This window comes from Puma concolor, chromosome B2 (genome assembly GCF_028749965.1).
Source record: "Puma concolor isolate L17-30 chromosome B2, mPumCon1.1.hap2, whole genome shotgun sequence".
Classification (NCBI taxonomy): Eukaryota; Metazoa; Chordata; class Mammalia; order Carnivora; family Felidae; genus Puma; species Puma concolor.
This window is the reverse complement of record NC_141671.1, coordinates 9935470-9952500: the sequence shown is the minus strand read 5'-3', so window position 1 is coordinate 9952500 and position 17031 is coordinate 9935470. Positions and strand designations below refer to the sequence as shown.

The 17031-nt window shown below is 44.0% G+C and overlaps 1 long non-coding RNA gene across 1 annotated transcript; it reads right to left on the bottom strand.

The window, feature by feature from the left end:
- Positions 1 to 5396: 5396 nt before the first annotated feature.
- Positions 5397 to 7146, bottom strand: LOC147580714 (uncharacterized). The gene is made up of 2 exons (XR_015250757.1): positions 6638 to 7146; positions 5397 to 6005 (listed from the first exon to the last, which is right to left on the bottom strand). It is a non-coding gene; the product is annotated as an uncharacterized LOC147580714 (long non-coding RNA).
- Between the last annotated feature and the right edge of the window lie 9885 nt (positions 7147 to 17031).

The following is a 17031-nucleotide window of genomic DNA, read 5'->3' as shown; positions in this document are numbered from 1 at the left end:
AGAGGCTGGAAATGGCTGAAGAGTTAGAGACGAGGGGTCACAAGGAAACCATCCTACTTACAGGAGGGAGGGAGCTAACTGAAAATGAAATCTCAACTCCTCAAGGGTGGATTTCAACTAAACCTCCCCAGCACCACCACCCCGAAGCCAGAGGGGAGCAAGATGGCCTCCAAGTGCGGGGAATAAGAATTTGAAGTGAGCTGGTTGGCAGAACAGAGCACGAATCCAATGTTGTACTTAATCTGTAGGTACGTTGGACTGCGTCCTCATTCCCCTGGTACTTTTCTCCAGAAATTTGGGGCAATTTGGCCAATCTTTGCTCCATGTGGCCCCCCCACCCTGCCAACAGGCAGACGAAGTTTCGGAAGATACTGGATCTCTCCCCGCATACTAAAGTTTTTTGGAGCTGCAAGTGACAAAGACTAACGTTAGCCAAAGAGGAACGTGCTTGAGGATAGGGCAGTAACTCGCTGAATGCAAAAGGAAGCTGAACCAAACAAATGAAATGAAAACAAGTTCCAGGAAGGGCAAAACTATGAAGCTCGTCTGTGAGGCCCTGGAACTAAGAAGCTTTGAGTATGCCATTCTGAGACTTGTCTCTCTTGCACCTGGGAGAAAGGATCTGGTGGGTCTAGTGCAGACCTGCATCTCACGTGAGGCCAAAGCAGGGACAGGGACACAGGAAGGGCATGCTGGCTGGGCATCCGCTCCTAGATTTCAGGAGCAGTGCCAGAGAAGAGGGGTATCCGGGTGAGCGTCCCCAGAGATCAGCAGTCTTCTCCCCTCTTTGTTACAGCAGCATATGGCCAGGAGTTGTTTCCAAACTCCACAGGTGGGAGGGGTAGGGGGTGCAGAGAGAGAGGGGGGGAAAGTTTAAAACATTGTTAAATATGGATCGTATTACCAAAAAAAAAAAAAAAGAAAAAGAAAAAACTGTGAAGTTACGAACCGGTCACGCTTGAAAAGAGGATATGTTCTCCTCTGTTAAAAAATGGCTAAGTTGGGCTCCATCCAAAGGACAGGAAGACCTTTTGGTACTAAGATTGTGTGATTCCTGTGGTGAAATGTCCGCTCTATCGTAGATCAGCATTTCTCAAACCGTGTCCATTAGATGTCAATCGATGTTCTATGAAGAACAGAATTCCACCTTTAATCACGTTTGAGAACTACTATGTTAAAGTTTGTGTCTGCGATTGTCACTTAGGCTTGTGTGTTTTGTTCTGTGGGAGAATTTCTCCTAACATTAATATAGACCATAACTTTCCCAAAGGGGGATGGGATCATGAATGCAAGGTTTCCCAAATTCATTTGACACCGTTGAGAAGCCATTTGGATTTTTTTTTTTTTTTTTTTAGCAATACCTAGTGACATACTTAAGGACACTTATGTTCCACACAGCACACTTTGGGAAACACTACTGTAGACTACATCTTTATATACCTTGGTAGTCTTCTTGTCTACTTTATGCAAAGAATGATCAGCACATAAAGCGACCTATTTTCTTTTTTTTTTTTTTAAGTTTATTTTATTATTTATTTTGAGAGCTGGGGAGGGCAGAGAGAGAGGGAGAGAGAATCCCAAGCAGGCTCTACGCTCAGCACGGAGCCCAACTTGGGACTTGATCCCATGAACTGTGAGATCATGATGTGAGCCACACCAGTGCCCCATAATACTGCCTCGTTTCTTGATAATGTCTAACTTGATTGTAGATTTATTTTACATAGCTTTTTTCCTGTTAATTTGTATAAAATAAAATTCACTCTTTGTAGAGTACAGTTCTGTGGGTTTGGATAAGTGCATGGAGGTGTGCCTTCATCCCCATGGTCATGGTATAGAACAGTGCCATTGCCCCCCACCCCCAATTCCCCACCTCTTTATAATCAAGTCATCCCTCCCCAGTCCCAATCCCTGGCAACTACTGACCCGTTTTCCATCCCTATAGTTTTGCTTTCCCAGAATGTCATTTAAATGGACTCATGTATTTTGTAGCCTTTGGGTCTGGCTTCCTTCACTTCAGCAAAATGGCGTTTGACATTCATCCATGTGATTGTGTGAATTAATGGTTTGCCCCTTTCAGTTGCTGAGCTGTGTTCTCTTGTAGGTATGGATCACAACGCATCGATTCATTCATCCAATGAAGAAGATGATACAACTTCCTTGTCAAAATGATAAATCAAATAGAACATTTGTTCATAGTTAACAAATGAAGTGAAATTATGTCTCAAGTGGATATTATTGTCTCAGTAGAAGAAAATATCTGACAAATTGGGACAGGATTGTATTTTTCTTTTGATGGAGGGTAAGAGGCCAGGAGGAGAGACTAAGTGTGTCCATATCATTATTAAACATAAAAAAAAAAAAAAAATCCCCAGCAAATTCCCTTGCAAGAGACTTCCCGCAGAAGCGATCCCTGCCAGATAGAGAAACTTTTGTCAGTAGGAACCTCCCAGAGGCATTGGTTACTTGGTCCAGTACCATGATCTCATTTGCAGACCCGATAAAACAGCTCTCTTAGAAGCAGGACATAATGGGCAGAGATAAAGTTCTTTACATAAGAAAAACAAAAGCAACAGAATATTACTTATGAAGATCAGAATAATGAATTACATTCACTTATCTACTTGTTATCTCATTCCATTCTGAATGTTATCCAGTCTCCGATGATTCTCATAGAAATCCGTTAGGATTGGATTTATAGACCAGGTGTGTCTCTTGCTGAAGGATGAGACAGTCCACCCTCAGATGACTCAATTCAAGACCACTCGTCGATTCAAACTCTCCATTCTGCTGTGGCCTCTAAACCCACTGTGGTCAAGGGAGTCTGATTCTCTTCCTGCAGAAAATGGTGCCTTTTCCCCATGTTTCAAGAAGAGAACTGAGTCCACGATGCTATCCCCCCAAAGAAGAACTGGTTTGAGTTCTGGTGAAGAGTTACACAGATACCTTTGTTTCTGCTGATGTTTCCCTTTGTTTTGCTTTTTTTGTTGTTGTTAATGTACTTTCTGGAGGCCAAGTTTACTTTTCTAAATATCTGTGACAGTTTCTCCCGACACTTCTTGGACCCCCAAGAGTAATTCCATTTAGAAGGTGTAAGATTCTTGAAACTTCACAAAGATATCCTATTCAAAGAGAAATACGGTCTTATTTTCCTGGCTTGATATTCAGTACTGAGAGTGTTTGTTGTTCATTCAATGAAGATCGAATATGTTCCTAGGACAGACAATTGTCTCTGCCTTCATACACTGTATGGATACATAACTGACATATTTGAAGACAGTTCAGTAGGGCTTAATGTGTTTAAGCCTTCATTGATCTATGAGAGAATCATCAAGTTCTCTACTTCTGGCAAATTTCCCAAATAATGACCAAAAGAAATTGTCAGAATTTTAAAATAAAAAAGACTGCAGACTTTGGCTTCCTTCAGAACTACACTTTATTGGTACAGATTCTCCATGTAAGGAAACTTTAGGGATTCATAAAATTAAAGAGGAATTAGGACATAGTAGTAAAGAAGAACGCTATTCATCTGAAATGATCGCAGAATATATGTACCCAGGATGACCTGTGCATTCTGTTGAAGAGAATTTCCTTAGAGATAGCTAAGAACTCAGAGGGAAAAGTGAAAAAAAAAAAAAAAAAAAAAAAAAAACAAGAGTTTTAGGAAATTTAGATAATAGGTTATACGTCATGTTTTTTTAAGATGTCTCCAATTCCATTTATTTTAAAAGGGGACAGTGAGGATTCTGGTAGGTTATTGGTAAGTGGAAGGAGTGTGGGTCAAGGCTCTGATGGGTTTCCAGGTGGGTATTAAACTGCCTTCACCTCTAGCCTAGAGAAGGGTCCAATCCCCCTACAATTACATGCAAAAATGCCAATGTCAGCCAACTCCCGATAAGGAGATGATTTATCAGAAGTACCTAGTGAGAGGGGATACAGAGAGTGGTGAGTGGTCACAGAACCTGAGAGCCTCCACCACCCCATAACCACCACCCCATAACCACCCCACACCATGGCCTATGTCAAACCACATGAAATGAAATCATGTCTCAGGTGCTTTGCTCTGAATCACGATCCTCATTTACTGGGAGTATCCCCCCTGAGAGGCTGAACTGCTAGATGTATGAGTCAGTCTGTGGCTTTCTCTCAGTGTGAAACTCTCTAAATAGATCTACTTTCAGATTAGAACACTTTCTGTGCAAAGAGTCCAGCGATGAGGTTAGAGATTATTGATATCATAGGATCACAAGGTCTATGAAGAAGAGGGAAAGGATCAACGGAATGAGCTTCGCAGGACCTAGGTCACTCTATGATGGTTTCCCACTGACTTTAGGAAGCAGTCCAAACTATTTAATGTGTTCCCAAAGTCCTTGATGACCCCTGTTTACCTCCCTTCATACACTCTGGCTACATTGGCCTTCTGTCAACAATTCAAATGCCTAACGTTCTGTCTTGCAGTGGGACCTTCCTATGGGCTGTCCCCAGCACACGCAAGGTTTTTTCCTCCAGACCCGTGTGCCTTCACCTGATCATCTCGAACTCCTCTACCACCTTCCAATGTCAGCTGAACTCAAGTCTCAGGGAAGCCAGACCCCAGACTAGGTTAGGCTCTTGACGTAGTACGTTGGATTGGCTGCCTAAAACCCATCTCAAACCCCACCAAGGGGTCTTTCCCATATACAGATATTAGAAAACTAAACAAACAAACATACATTTCCTAAACTTTTCTTGCAGTGAGATCTGGATATGGCCTGTGCTCTGCAGAGTAAACCCATCTACTGCTATAGTATTTCCTGGCAGTCCCATCCTAGCTGGTTTACTAGTCCTTCTGGAAGTTCCTGTAAACCCATTACCCTCTAACAAATCCCTTTCTTTTTAAGTTAGCTAGAACAGATTCAGTTTCTTGCAATTATCTGATGAATACAGACTTCCTACTCTACACCTTTATTGTTCATGTACTTTTCCTTCATATAATTCCTCACAGCTGCAAATAAATCATTGTTTAGTTTTTAGCATATATGTATCATCGCCACTGGATGACAAGCTCCTGAAGGACAGGGGTTGGGTTGTATCTTCAGCACCTAACATCACGCCCTTCCTGTAATAAGTGCTCAGTAGGTATTGGTGAATGAATGAGTGAATGAAAAAATGAATGACTATTTCTTCAACCCAGTTCTCTCCCTTATTAGCAATTTTACCTTGAGTAACTTAGTTCACCTACTGGAGTCACAGTGTTCTGAAGAGACAGGGCCCTAACTCACCTGACATTGTATAGATCAAATAGGAAAATATATTTGGAAATATTTTATGAACATTTTATTCAAATGTTAAAGGTTATTATTCTGGGCTACTAAGAAACAACGAGTAAAGAAGAAAACGTGGTCAATAATTTTTCGGAGTCCAGCTGTAATAGAGCTTTTATTTTCTTAACACCGCAAGTCTATGCAAGTCCACACATATGGGAAGAATTTGCAAATCCCAGAGTCATCTTATGAGCTCCCGGATGTCCAGAACTCATAATAGAAACAGCTGAGAGCAGTATTAAATTATAGCACGAATATGGCACTGCTCTTTATCGTAACCCAAGGTCAAATAAACATCGATTGGGACACATGGAGATTCTTCTCTTGGACGATTCCAAAAAGGATTTTGGGATATAAGTGGTTATACGAGACATAATAAGGACTCGAAACATATAAGTAAAATTATATCACAACTTTGGAACCCAGGCTCTATCATTCAGATGGTACCTAACCTTGAATTAAGTGCCACACAGATGCTCCCATTCATTTTGTTTGCCTGTCGTGTGCACATTGAATTATGTGGGGCAAAGTGTTGGTGGTCACCAACCTGTGTTCCTGGGGGTGTACCTAGGGATGGAGCTGGACTTACTGATCTTTTGCTCATAGGTTTTCAGGATCTGCTTTGATTCTGATCCTCTGTTGACCTGCTTGGACGGCTGGGTGAGGGAACTGAGGGCTGAGAAGAAATGATGGCCGAGCGTCTTCCTTTGCAGGAGGGAAGGAAAAAAATAGTAGCAAAGGAAAATTGAATAGGCTTGTAAGGTAATTAGCAATTTTCAAATGCAGCAATGGGCAAAGGAAACAAAACGTAGAACATGTATTAAAAGTCAAGCGGATGGTTTAGAAAATACAGCTGTAGGATCACACAGATTTTGACCATCCAAACCAAATTCAATTATCATGTCTGTGCTGCTTTTCTGTTTCCGCCACTGAAAGGCTATTATTAGGTGCTCTCTCTCTTTTTTACATCTCCAAGTAATGCCTTCATAAAACATTCCAAAAAGTAAACATTAGCTTTAGGCCATTTGATTACTGGTTTCCCAGAACGCTATGTTCTGTCCTGTTTCTCTCCATATTCCTTTAATATTAAAAATAGGAAGTGACTGAAGGCAGTTGAATGGCTCTGCCTTGGAGGCTGTCCCCCCAGCCAGCCTCTCAAGCATTGTTGGGTCCTCATCCCTCTAAAGCCCATTTCATCCTTATTACATAGACAGCCCGATGCCAAGCAGGAAAAAACAAAAACCAAAAAAAAAAAAAAAAAATAGTAACCGAACATTTCTTTCCTCTCGACCAGTTACCAATTTTTTTTCAAAGTGCCTATGCTTTGTTTAACGCACCTTTGCTGCTGTGGCTCCTTTTAGGTGAGGGTCGTTTTATTTTTCGTGCCAGATTATCATCTGAATTGAGAACTGGCTCTGAAAGTGTCAGGTGAGGTGAACAGAACCTGGGATCAGAAGGAGGCACACACAGGCACCCAGGAAGTGATCTGGGCTGCACCCAGGAAGTGATCTGGGCTGCACCCAGGAAGTGATCTGGGTCGATGGAGCTGTGGGTTATGTCTACCACGGGTGGCGCTCTTACTCAGAGGCTACTTCCTCCAAGCTCTGAGCTGACCCCAGGGTGGCGGTTGGGGAATGATGAGTGACATGCCCTCACGTAGGAACCACTCCTGGGAGTGTCAGAGGACTCAAAGAGAATCCACAAAGAAGCCAGATCCGTGTGTTTCTTTGCAGGTGGAGATGAATGGAGGTGAACATGGGCATCTACGCAGGAATTTCTCCTGTATTCCTCAAAAGCAACGTGGAGCGAAGTCTGTCCCAGTTGGTTTGTCTCCCCTCAATATGCATCCTCTAAAGCAAAACGAAAAGAGAAAATTGTGCAGAAAAGCGACGGCCGCTACCGTGAAGCCAAGAAAGAACTTAATCCTGAAGCCAAATTCATTTTAACATAAGCTTAAGTAACATCTCGGAAAGCCTTAAATCAGACATCGCTTCACATCCTTTTCAGGGCTGCGGTAACATTCAAAAATACATTTGTGCACAGCTGTGATTGTTGGACGCAAATTATTTTGTCTTCTCCCCCTGAAATTTAACATTATTTTGTACATTTCCATGCCTGTGTCCCCACCATTTGCGAAGCTGGTCTTTGTTATATAGACTCCAAACCCATTCTCTCGTCTACTTAATCATTCAACAAAATTTATGAGTGCCTCCATATAGGAGAGACCCAAATATATCATCACAAAGAAGGTGTGGAAGGATAATACACCACGGTGGCTTTTCAACCATCTTGAAACCAACCTCTTCCCTTTTCATTCATTTTGCAGAGTCAGACTTCTGCCTCACTAAACTGAGACATTTCTCCTAAGGAAAAAGTGAGCGTGAGGTCCAAGATCTCATTTCGCTTCTCTGGGTTCTAGTTCCTTCTGTGTAAAGTGAAGAAGTGGTGAATTTGATATCTAAGCTCCTTTCCTTCACTGGAATTCTGGGCTCTAGGCTTCAGGAAATAGTAGCAACGTAACATACACCATTTTGCCGGACGTCTTACGGTTGCCCTGATGAGTCATGACGCTTCTCGCTAATCCTCTAACTCACCGGTGGCGAACAATTAAGAAGGTAAAATGTGTGTCTTAGAGCCCCGCCCCCCAAGACTGCTTAGCCTCAGACTGTGCAACCTCAGCAGCCGAGGCCAGGAATTTGCGAACCAGGAACACACGGACAGACGTACACAGCACACTTTTCTTTTCCGTTTCTTTCGCTCTGTTCAAGGGAAGACCAAGGAGTGCTTTGGGAAAACTTTTTAAAAAAATCCCTTGTGTGATTCGAAGAGAGAAATGAACATGTTCCCTCTTTAATACATATGATTTTATTTTTATTCCAGCCACCTATGAATCCAAAAGTTGTTGTTGTTGTTGTTGTTTTAATGTTCTTGGCACTGGTGTTTCCCCCTCTGAGCCCATCGCTGTTCTGATTTCCCACTGAGATCTACAAGTGATCAAGAGATCAATAATTCCAAATGGTGTTTTCACAGGAGCACTTCCTTCCACAGTACGTAAAATGTTCTTTCGTGAAGACAGATGGACCCAGTCTGCAGGACCCTGCTTACTCGAGAGAAACCGTCTTTGAAAACTTTTGACAACCAGCGGGATAGCACGTCTGTTTCTATTTAAATGAGCTCATTATAGTTAATATTTTTGTGACTTCCAACCAGTTGTTCACTCATTTCTCAAGTGTGATACGTTTTAGTCAAAAATGAAACACTTTATGGCATAAATATTGTCAAAACCCCATTTTAACTACATCCTTTTTGGAACAAATTTTCTAGAGCAAGGTACTTTTTTAAAAAGGTACAGTGCTTATGATGTTTCTTTGCTGAAATAGATGTAAATGGAATGATTAACAGACCCCAGTTACCTTAAGAATCACACGTTGCCCCTTTTTACTTTTGTAGATCTGTTTCTTTGGTGGTGTTTCTGGTCTGGCCTTTTAAATTGACTGATTTAAAAGATATATGAAGTCTACGGTCTATCTGCCATTTCATTGACCGAAATTATCTAGTAAACGGCATTTCTGAGCTGACCAGCAAAATGATAGCTGATACTTGTAACAATGATAGACGGAGCACAGGGAGCTCTAAGCCACAAAAAGTCAGACACCATCCAAAATGGCTGCTCCAGAACAGGAAACGTCAGAAAATGACACTCTTTGAAGAGAAGAAAACTCTCCCCTCCTATTGTAGGACTTCAGAGTGTGATTCTGGGGCGTTTGAATACTGGCATTTAGGGGGCCTCCTTTAGGTATCATTAGGAAGTGGCATTTTAGTCGGTGTACCTATTTGAGAGAATAGCCCTGTAGGGTGACACGTGATGGGGTATTGCCATGGCAAACAGACCTGAAAGGCACCAGAAGGGGCTCCTGGGTGGCTCAGTCAGTTGACGACTGACTTCGGCTCAGGTCATGATCTCACGGTTCATGGGTTTGAGCCCCGCGTTGGGCTCTGTGCTGACAGCTCAGAGCCGGGAGCCTGCTTCAGATTCTGTGTCTCCCTCTCTCTCTGTCCCTCTCCCACTTGTTCTCTTTCTCTCCTCAAAAATAACCATTAAATTTTTTTTTTTTAAAGTGGAATCCAGAAAAGACAGAGGTCTAGAATAAGAAATTCTTACTGCTTCTTTTCCAGTGTAAGAATAAAGTTCACCGGAGTACCAGAAACGCGGTGGTATGTGACAGGTGCATGCGGATAATTCTATAGATCACCACAGCTCCAAGAAATACCCTCGAGATCCCTCAATTCCCTATGTTCAAAAACCAGCCACAGCAACTTAATTTGGTTTGCTCGTAAAAGGGAATAAGTTGATTGAGCCCAGCAAATATATCCATTCAACTTAGCGGTAAATGCTGACTCAGAAGTTAGTAAGTTGACCTTTAGGTACAAATTCGCTTCGTACAACTTGGATGACCACTGGGTGAGGTGCAGACTTGTAGTCTCAGTTTCCACTACGTGGTGAGGATCCACGTAAATGGACGTTGACTCCCTAATACAGTCACAGCAATGGAATCAAAGCATTGCGTGCTTCTGATGTCATTACCCAAGAAAAGTGAAATAATGTCAAATGGAAATTGCGTTGTATTTTAATTCCTTAAAAAGCACGATTAAAATATTGATAATACTCACCCCTGATCGCTAAGTACTTCCTAAGTGCCGCGCCCTCTTTCCATTTTTTTAATGTGTATCATTTGTTTAAGTCCTTACCACGTCCCTAATAATACCCCCGTTTTCCATACGAAACGATGAAAGCGACAGAGGGGTTAAATAAATTGGCCAGGATCACACAGCTAGTAAAAGGCGTAGTCAAGATTTGCACCCTGGCAATTTAGGTCTGCAGTCCATCCTGTTCATTACTAGGCAAAATCTCTATTCAACAAATAATGTCATGAGTTACCGTTCTCCGACCAAGCCAGAAAAATTATTAAATTAAACAACACTCCCCTGTTCACAGTAGCATTCCCTAGCATTTCTTCAGCCTGCTTGGACCGGGGTCGTTAGGAATACATCCTCTTTCATGACACCAGTGTGTCTGAGGTCAGGATTTTCACATGTACAAGGACTCTTTCCCAGGTCAACCCCTCGACTTTCAACCGCGAGTTTACTCTGAGTAACCTAATGTTCTGCAACACAGAGATCACCGCCGGGCCAGAGAAAGTGGGGGAAGAGTGGAGCCAGGCTGCAATTCCTGTTTGTTTTGCAGTGTGGATACCGAGACTACGCGACTGGCAACTTCTGCCTCTTACATCATTTGTCTCCTCTGCCAATTATCGGCCCTGGGAGTGTTAACCAAAAACTTTTCTCCCTCGCTGTTCTTGAAGCAAACACACAATTAAAACACAGGTGTGTTTATCTCATTGGAATCTTTGCCACAAAAATTCTAAGATGTCACCCCGGGAGAGTAACGTAACCTCCCTGGGTCACCAAACGAGAGGCGTGGGGAGCTCTAAAGGGAGACACTCGTCTCAGAGCGCGCGCCCTTGAGGATGCACTGTGCCCGGCTCCGGAGGGGCACCTGCACAGCAATGTGTCAAACAGGTGCTCTGACCACAGGCATCGCCTAAGGGGACGGCCTTTCTGACGGGGGAGACCGAAGCAGCCAGGCCAAGCCCGAACAGTGGAGACCTCAATTTGTTTCTAATTGGCATCGCTCAAGGGTCCGGGCAGTAATAACCCCAGGTTGGTGCGGCAGGGATGGGGAGCAGGAGAACAGCTAGCCCGGAGGGATGGGACGTCTTCCACAGTGCAGTCTTTATGCAATCACTTACTCATTCCTATAAACACCTTTTTAGTGAAAGCCATCTATGTCCAAGCACTGAGCAAGACAAGAGCTACCCCCCACCCCCACCCCACCCGCTCTCAATGAATGCAGAGCCTAGCTCAGGAATCCAGGTCAGCAGAAATCAAATTGCAAACAGCAGGCCCCCCTGGGAGAAATGCGAAGAGAGTAATAGCTCCACGGGCAAGGTGAGTGGTACCGGGTGGGGAGGGAGGAGGAGCTCAGAGCACGTCCAGTCCGCGAGCTATGTTTGTGGGAGCGCCTCTAAGGGCACCAAGACCACTGGTGAGGTTGAGAGTCTGCGAGGTCAGAGAGGTCGGGTGAGTTGAGAATGGCTAGCCTGTCGCCAAACCGCAGAGGCTGTGTGCTCTCTGCCCAAACTCGACTTCCTGCTGCAGGGCGCCAAGGCTCCACAGACCTCAAGCCCAGGTTAAAGCCGGTCCCACACTCGTAGGTATACAGAGGTGGGGGGCGGCGGGACAGGGCTTGGCAGGCCGTGCTGAGAGTGCATTTGAAATTCATGGCATGGTGTGTATTTTTGGTATCAGATGAACTTTTCTTTAAATACTCACCTCCTACTGATGTTAAGATAAGCTTGGATACTCAGCACACCAAGTCATGGCAAAGGAAGGTGGTCCAGCTGAAGGCTGCATGATAAGAAAAATTGACAAGCAAGTGAAAATGCTTCAGAGGCACCTGGGGGGCTCAGTCGGTTAAGCGTCCGACTTTGGTTCAGGACATGATCTTGCGGTTCGTGGGTTCAAGCCCCGCGTCGGGCTCTGTGCCGACAGCTCAGAGCCTGGAGTCTGCTTTGGATTCTGTGTCTCCCCCTCTCTCTGCCCCTCCCCCTGCTCACATTCTGTCTCTCTCTGTCTCTCAAAAATGAATGAACGTTAAAAAAAAATGTAAATGCTTCACATTCAGCTAATAATGAATGAACAGAAAAATTAAAGGCCACTGATGCTAAACACAAATTTGTTTTCATATATGACAGGTAGACAGACAGAGATATACCTATATGTAATATGATGTATAGAGAGAAATACCAATACAGATATGGATATAGGCTTGGCTTCTATTCTGAGCCTGACAACTCGGACGGACTATGGAAAGTTCTGTAACCTCTCAGTAAATTAATATTTTGCTCCTATTATAGATGAAGCAGTTTGTTTTTTAATAATGTGAAACTTGCCCATCAAAGGCTGGCCATGCGAAACAGATGCCATGCCTTGAGCAGCGTGATGCTTGGCACATAGTAAATGCTCAATAAACGCAAGGCATTTTTCTAATTACTCAGTCCCATCAGCTGGTAACAATGAACTTGGAGAGAGCTCGACACCCAGGATCCCTGATGCCAAAACTTGCAGTTAATTGGAAAACGTGAAACCCGGCCGGCAAACAGAGGACGTTGCTTAGTTAGCCCCGGGTTCTTTTTGCGTCTTATGGCACAGCTCGAAGCAGGAGGCCACATGCCAGCTGGGACTGCGGCGATCTGAAGGAAGCATGTGGCCTGCTGTGCTCATCCGGCCTTGGCATTGACTTCCAGGACCGACAATACATCCCCAGGTAAATGGTATTAAACTGAGGGCTTGAATTATCCTGTCACAAGAGACTGGGTGTGGGATTATCTCATATCCTATCACCAGAGCTGCTTGAATTTCCACCCTCACCTTGGCTGAACCGTAAGGACAGCTACTTGGTGCCTGTGAGGCGAAGGCCGGCTGGGGATCCTGGTAGTGGCACCTAAGAATCTCAGCCCGGTGTTCCAGCGGGGAGGGCTACAAAAAAACGCCTTGACCCGGGCTTCGGGTTGTTTCACGTCAGAATTATTTTTCCCCGAGGTTGGCTGCAATTACCCCTTCATCCTGGCTGTATTTCCCCCGTGAAAGAACGTTGACGGGCTCGCTCACAGTCGCTCAGGTTACCTATCAATCCTCCTAAGATGGAATGTCGTGCCTGGTCCCTGTTGTTCCTTGCAAAGCGCAACCCCGCTGCCCTCCGGAGCAGGCTCTTTATTCCCTCCATTGTGCTAATCAGAAACACTTAGCCGCTCTCCTGCTCCGACGCTGAATTAATAAATTACAAATGCCTGTTATCAAAGATTGGGAGGTTTTGACAAGTGATGTAGTTGATCGCAAATGCAAGGTGGTGTCAGGGAGAACCTGTGTTTTCAGGGTGTAGACGGTGGATCAGCCCTGAATTGGAAAAATAAACAGGCGAGTTTGATGAGCTGAAATTCATGGCAGAACCTCTTCATATTTCCCGAGGTTTCTAATCAAAGGCGCGTCTTAACTGGCCCCGGAGGGAAATGGAGGATGAAAGGCGTTGACTTGATGCCCACTTTACCTTGCCTTATCCCAACATTTTTTTCCCCCCTCCTTCCTTTTGCCTGTTTCTAAAAATAGCCTGGCAGGTAAGAATTAGCGATAGGATGTTATTTAGTCAAAAACAAAAACCCACCGCATAATGTACCATACCTTTAAAAATTTTAACATCTATTAAATTAAAATCAAGGAAATTGACACAGATAGGATAAAAGAAGATACAGCACCTCTAGCTTATGCCAACTAAAAATAAGAATTATTAATGAGGCTCGGCTTTCTTCTGCTGTGCACATTAATTATTTATGATAATAATACTCTGCACTGCCATATTAAAGAATTTTCTTCACCCAGCTTCCCAGAAAACTCTCTCTTCTTGGGGGCAAAAAAAAAGGAACCTCAACATGTTAAGCCCACAAAAGAATACATTCCTCTCGGTGTATTTATTATACTGGAAGATGAATATAGTCTTGGGTTATTAAACTGGAATGAAAAACACATCTTATTAGAACTTACATGGTGATTTTTATTCTCACTAGTTTCATATAAACTTAATGATGCAGACTGCATTTTTATGCTCATCTATTTTAAAATGGTGCCTGGAGCAAAAAAATCTTCCATTAATGCCAGTTTGGTATTTCAAATACAATTTGATGTAATTTACTTCAAATATATGTGAACAGAGAAGGATAATGCCAAGTGCATTTTCTAGATTCAAATGTGGGTTAGCTCATGGCAATGATTTATTAAACCTAAGTTTTTTGCAAAAAAAAATTCTTTTAGTTATAACATTTTTTTAAAAAAATGAACCTCTACTAGGTTTTATGGGGGGGGGGATGGGAGAAAGAAAATGATGGATTTTATGATAAAAGACTAGCTTTAACCTTATTCTAGGTTTTAATACTTATCAACTATAAATGAATAATAATGCATTTCCCTCCACTGATACGCTGAAGCTATCTAAACCCATTGTTTTTCTTAAACTCTTATACTGTAGAATTATATTCATGGATATGTCAACATAGAATCATCCAGTTTAGAGAGGTTTGGTGTTTGAAGCTTGGCAAACTGATATCACATAAACTCTTAGATTTCCAATCTTTCTATTGTCTCTCAACGATTTTTAGAAGAACTACATGTAAACAGAACTTTAAAAAATAAGTTTAAATATTATCGCCCAAACCGTCGTTTCTGGACCCAAGTCAAGCCCGATTTTCACGTGCGAATCTCAAAAGGGGAATTCATGGCACTTTCTCCGTTTTCTTATGCTCGATGGATTTCTAGTCTGATCTCTGCTGCTCCAGGGGGACGCTGGGCCAGTGTCCACATGAGGGCATGGCTGGTGCACCTGCCGGGTGTGCTCACAAAGGCATCTTGTGAGATGTGATTGTTACTGTGCGGGCTTCATCCCTATAGTAACACTCTAGTAAGATTACGGAGCCTTTGTTGCCTCGAAGGATCTCATCCTCTGTGGTGGTACTCCAAAAACAATGGGCCGTGGTTTCTTCTTCACCCTGCTTCCTGTTCGAACTCAGTTTCTTCAAGGTCAACCAGTCATTGGTCTCTGAGCTCTGAAGTGTCCCCTCTGCTGAAAGGGGGGGGGGTCCCAAGATTCGAGTTTTGCTTCTTATTTTTCAGCCTTGTGGTACATTCCCGTGACACAGCGAAATTGAGTCTTTTTCACATGGGCTGTATGGGCCTTTTCCCACAGCTTGGGTTTGGGGACAGGCACAACGAAAAGGACCAGAGGGGACACATGTCAGACCATGGTGCGCACAGGGTGTGGACAGCTGCCCTCGCTCTTCCCTTCTTGGTTTCTGCAGAGAAGTGGCCTCTCTGTGACGTGGCAGGGATTGCTAGGGGAAGACGGGAAATAGCCCTGCTTCTCCCCAGGGTGCTGGGTGAATGACTGGAGGCGACAGACCTGTGGGAGATGAAGGAAACCTAGAAAATCCTGTGCCTGTGCCCTCGGTGGCCCCTCTCTCAGCACCTCTGAAACACGGCAGCCTAAGGAGTAAGGCCCATCACTGGCAAGGACTGTGCTGAGAGTGGGTAGAACCTTCCAGAAGGTAAGAGTCTGGGAGGGAGAAAGATAAGGATTTAAGAAGACTGTCCCTGGCTCGGCAGTGCCTGGGTTTAACGCAGTCAGTACCGCGGAACGTCTAGCTTCAGTTTCTCGGTTTCCCAGGCTGGAGTGGGCGGAGGGGGCGGAGAGCAGAAAACATGGACAGTAAGACACAGGGGAAGAGCTGGCTTTTAGTTTCATCATCGTGCCGCCAACCAAGGAATGTTCCTCCTTTGTCGCCACTAATCAAGTCAGTTGGTAAGAAAAATAAACAAGCCTATATTTCGGGAAGATTTCTGCATTTCCAGGAGGGCTGGCTCTGTGTGGCTATGCCAACGCCCACTCCCTTCGGACACATCACAGGCTCTGTTTTCCCCTTTGTCCTCGGGTAGGAAAAAAAGAATAATTCTTCTAAGTTCTGCAAATATCTTAAGAATTATTTAATGGCATAAAAAAGTTTTAAGTTTATTTACCTTTAGAGAGAGAAACAGAGAGAGTGAGTGAGCAGGGGAGGGGCAGAGAGAGAGGGAGAGAGAGTGAATCCCGAGCAGCTTCTGCTCTGTCCGCACACAGCCCGATGCAGGGCTTGAACTCACGCATCGTGAGATCATGACCTGAGCCAAAACCAAGAATCTGATGCTTAGCTGACTGGAGTCGCTCAGGGGCTCCTTTAATGACTTTTTTAAAAGCTACGTTATCTGGGGCGCCTGGGTGGCGCAGTCGGTTAAGCGTCCGACTTCAGCCAGGTCACGATCTCGCGGTTGTGAGTTCGAGCCCCGCGTCGGGCTCTGGGCTGATGGCTCGGAGCCTGGAGCCTGTTTCCGATTCTGTGTCTCCCTCTCTCTCTGCCCCTCCCCCGTTCATGCTCTGTCTCTCTCTGTCCCAAAAATAAATAAACGTTAAAAAAAAAAGCTATGTTATCTGCACTTTTGAACTAGAAACTAGAATTGGCTAGAGACACTTCTCTGACAGATATCTGGGTCTCGGTCTGAGCCCAGTAAGCAGCGCCCTTTGTAAGGAAATGGCAAGAACATTCCCATGTTTCTGCTCACCTTCTCTTCTCATTAGCTGAACAATAAAGAAATCAAGGCTCAGCAAAGTCAAGGAAGTAACTTTAAAAGTGTAGGGAATATGGGGCACTTGCATGGCTCAGTTGGTTAAGCGTCTGACTTTGACTCAGGCCATGATCTCGCAGTTTGTGGGTTCGAGCCCCACATCGAACTCTGCGCTGACAGCTTGGAGCCTGGGTCCTGCTTTGGATTCTGTTTCTCCCTCTCTCTCTGCCCCTCCCCTGCTCGTGCTCTGTCTCTCTGTTTCTCTCTCAATAAATAAACATTTTTAAAAAAAATTTTTTAAAGTTTAAGAAATACTCCATACTCCAACCCAGGACACACAAGCAGAAACCCACAACTGAAATGAATTTCACAAAGCACTTAGCCTTTGTAAAGATGGGACAATGCTGATATTTCCTCTTTTATTCTATTCCGATTGCAGAGCTAAACTGATTGGACCACCCACTACTGG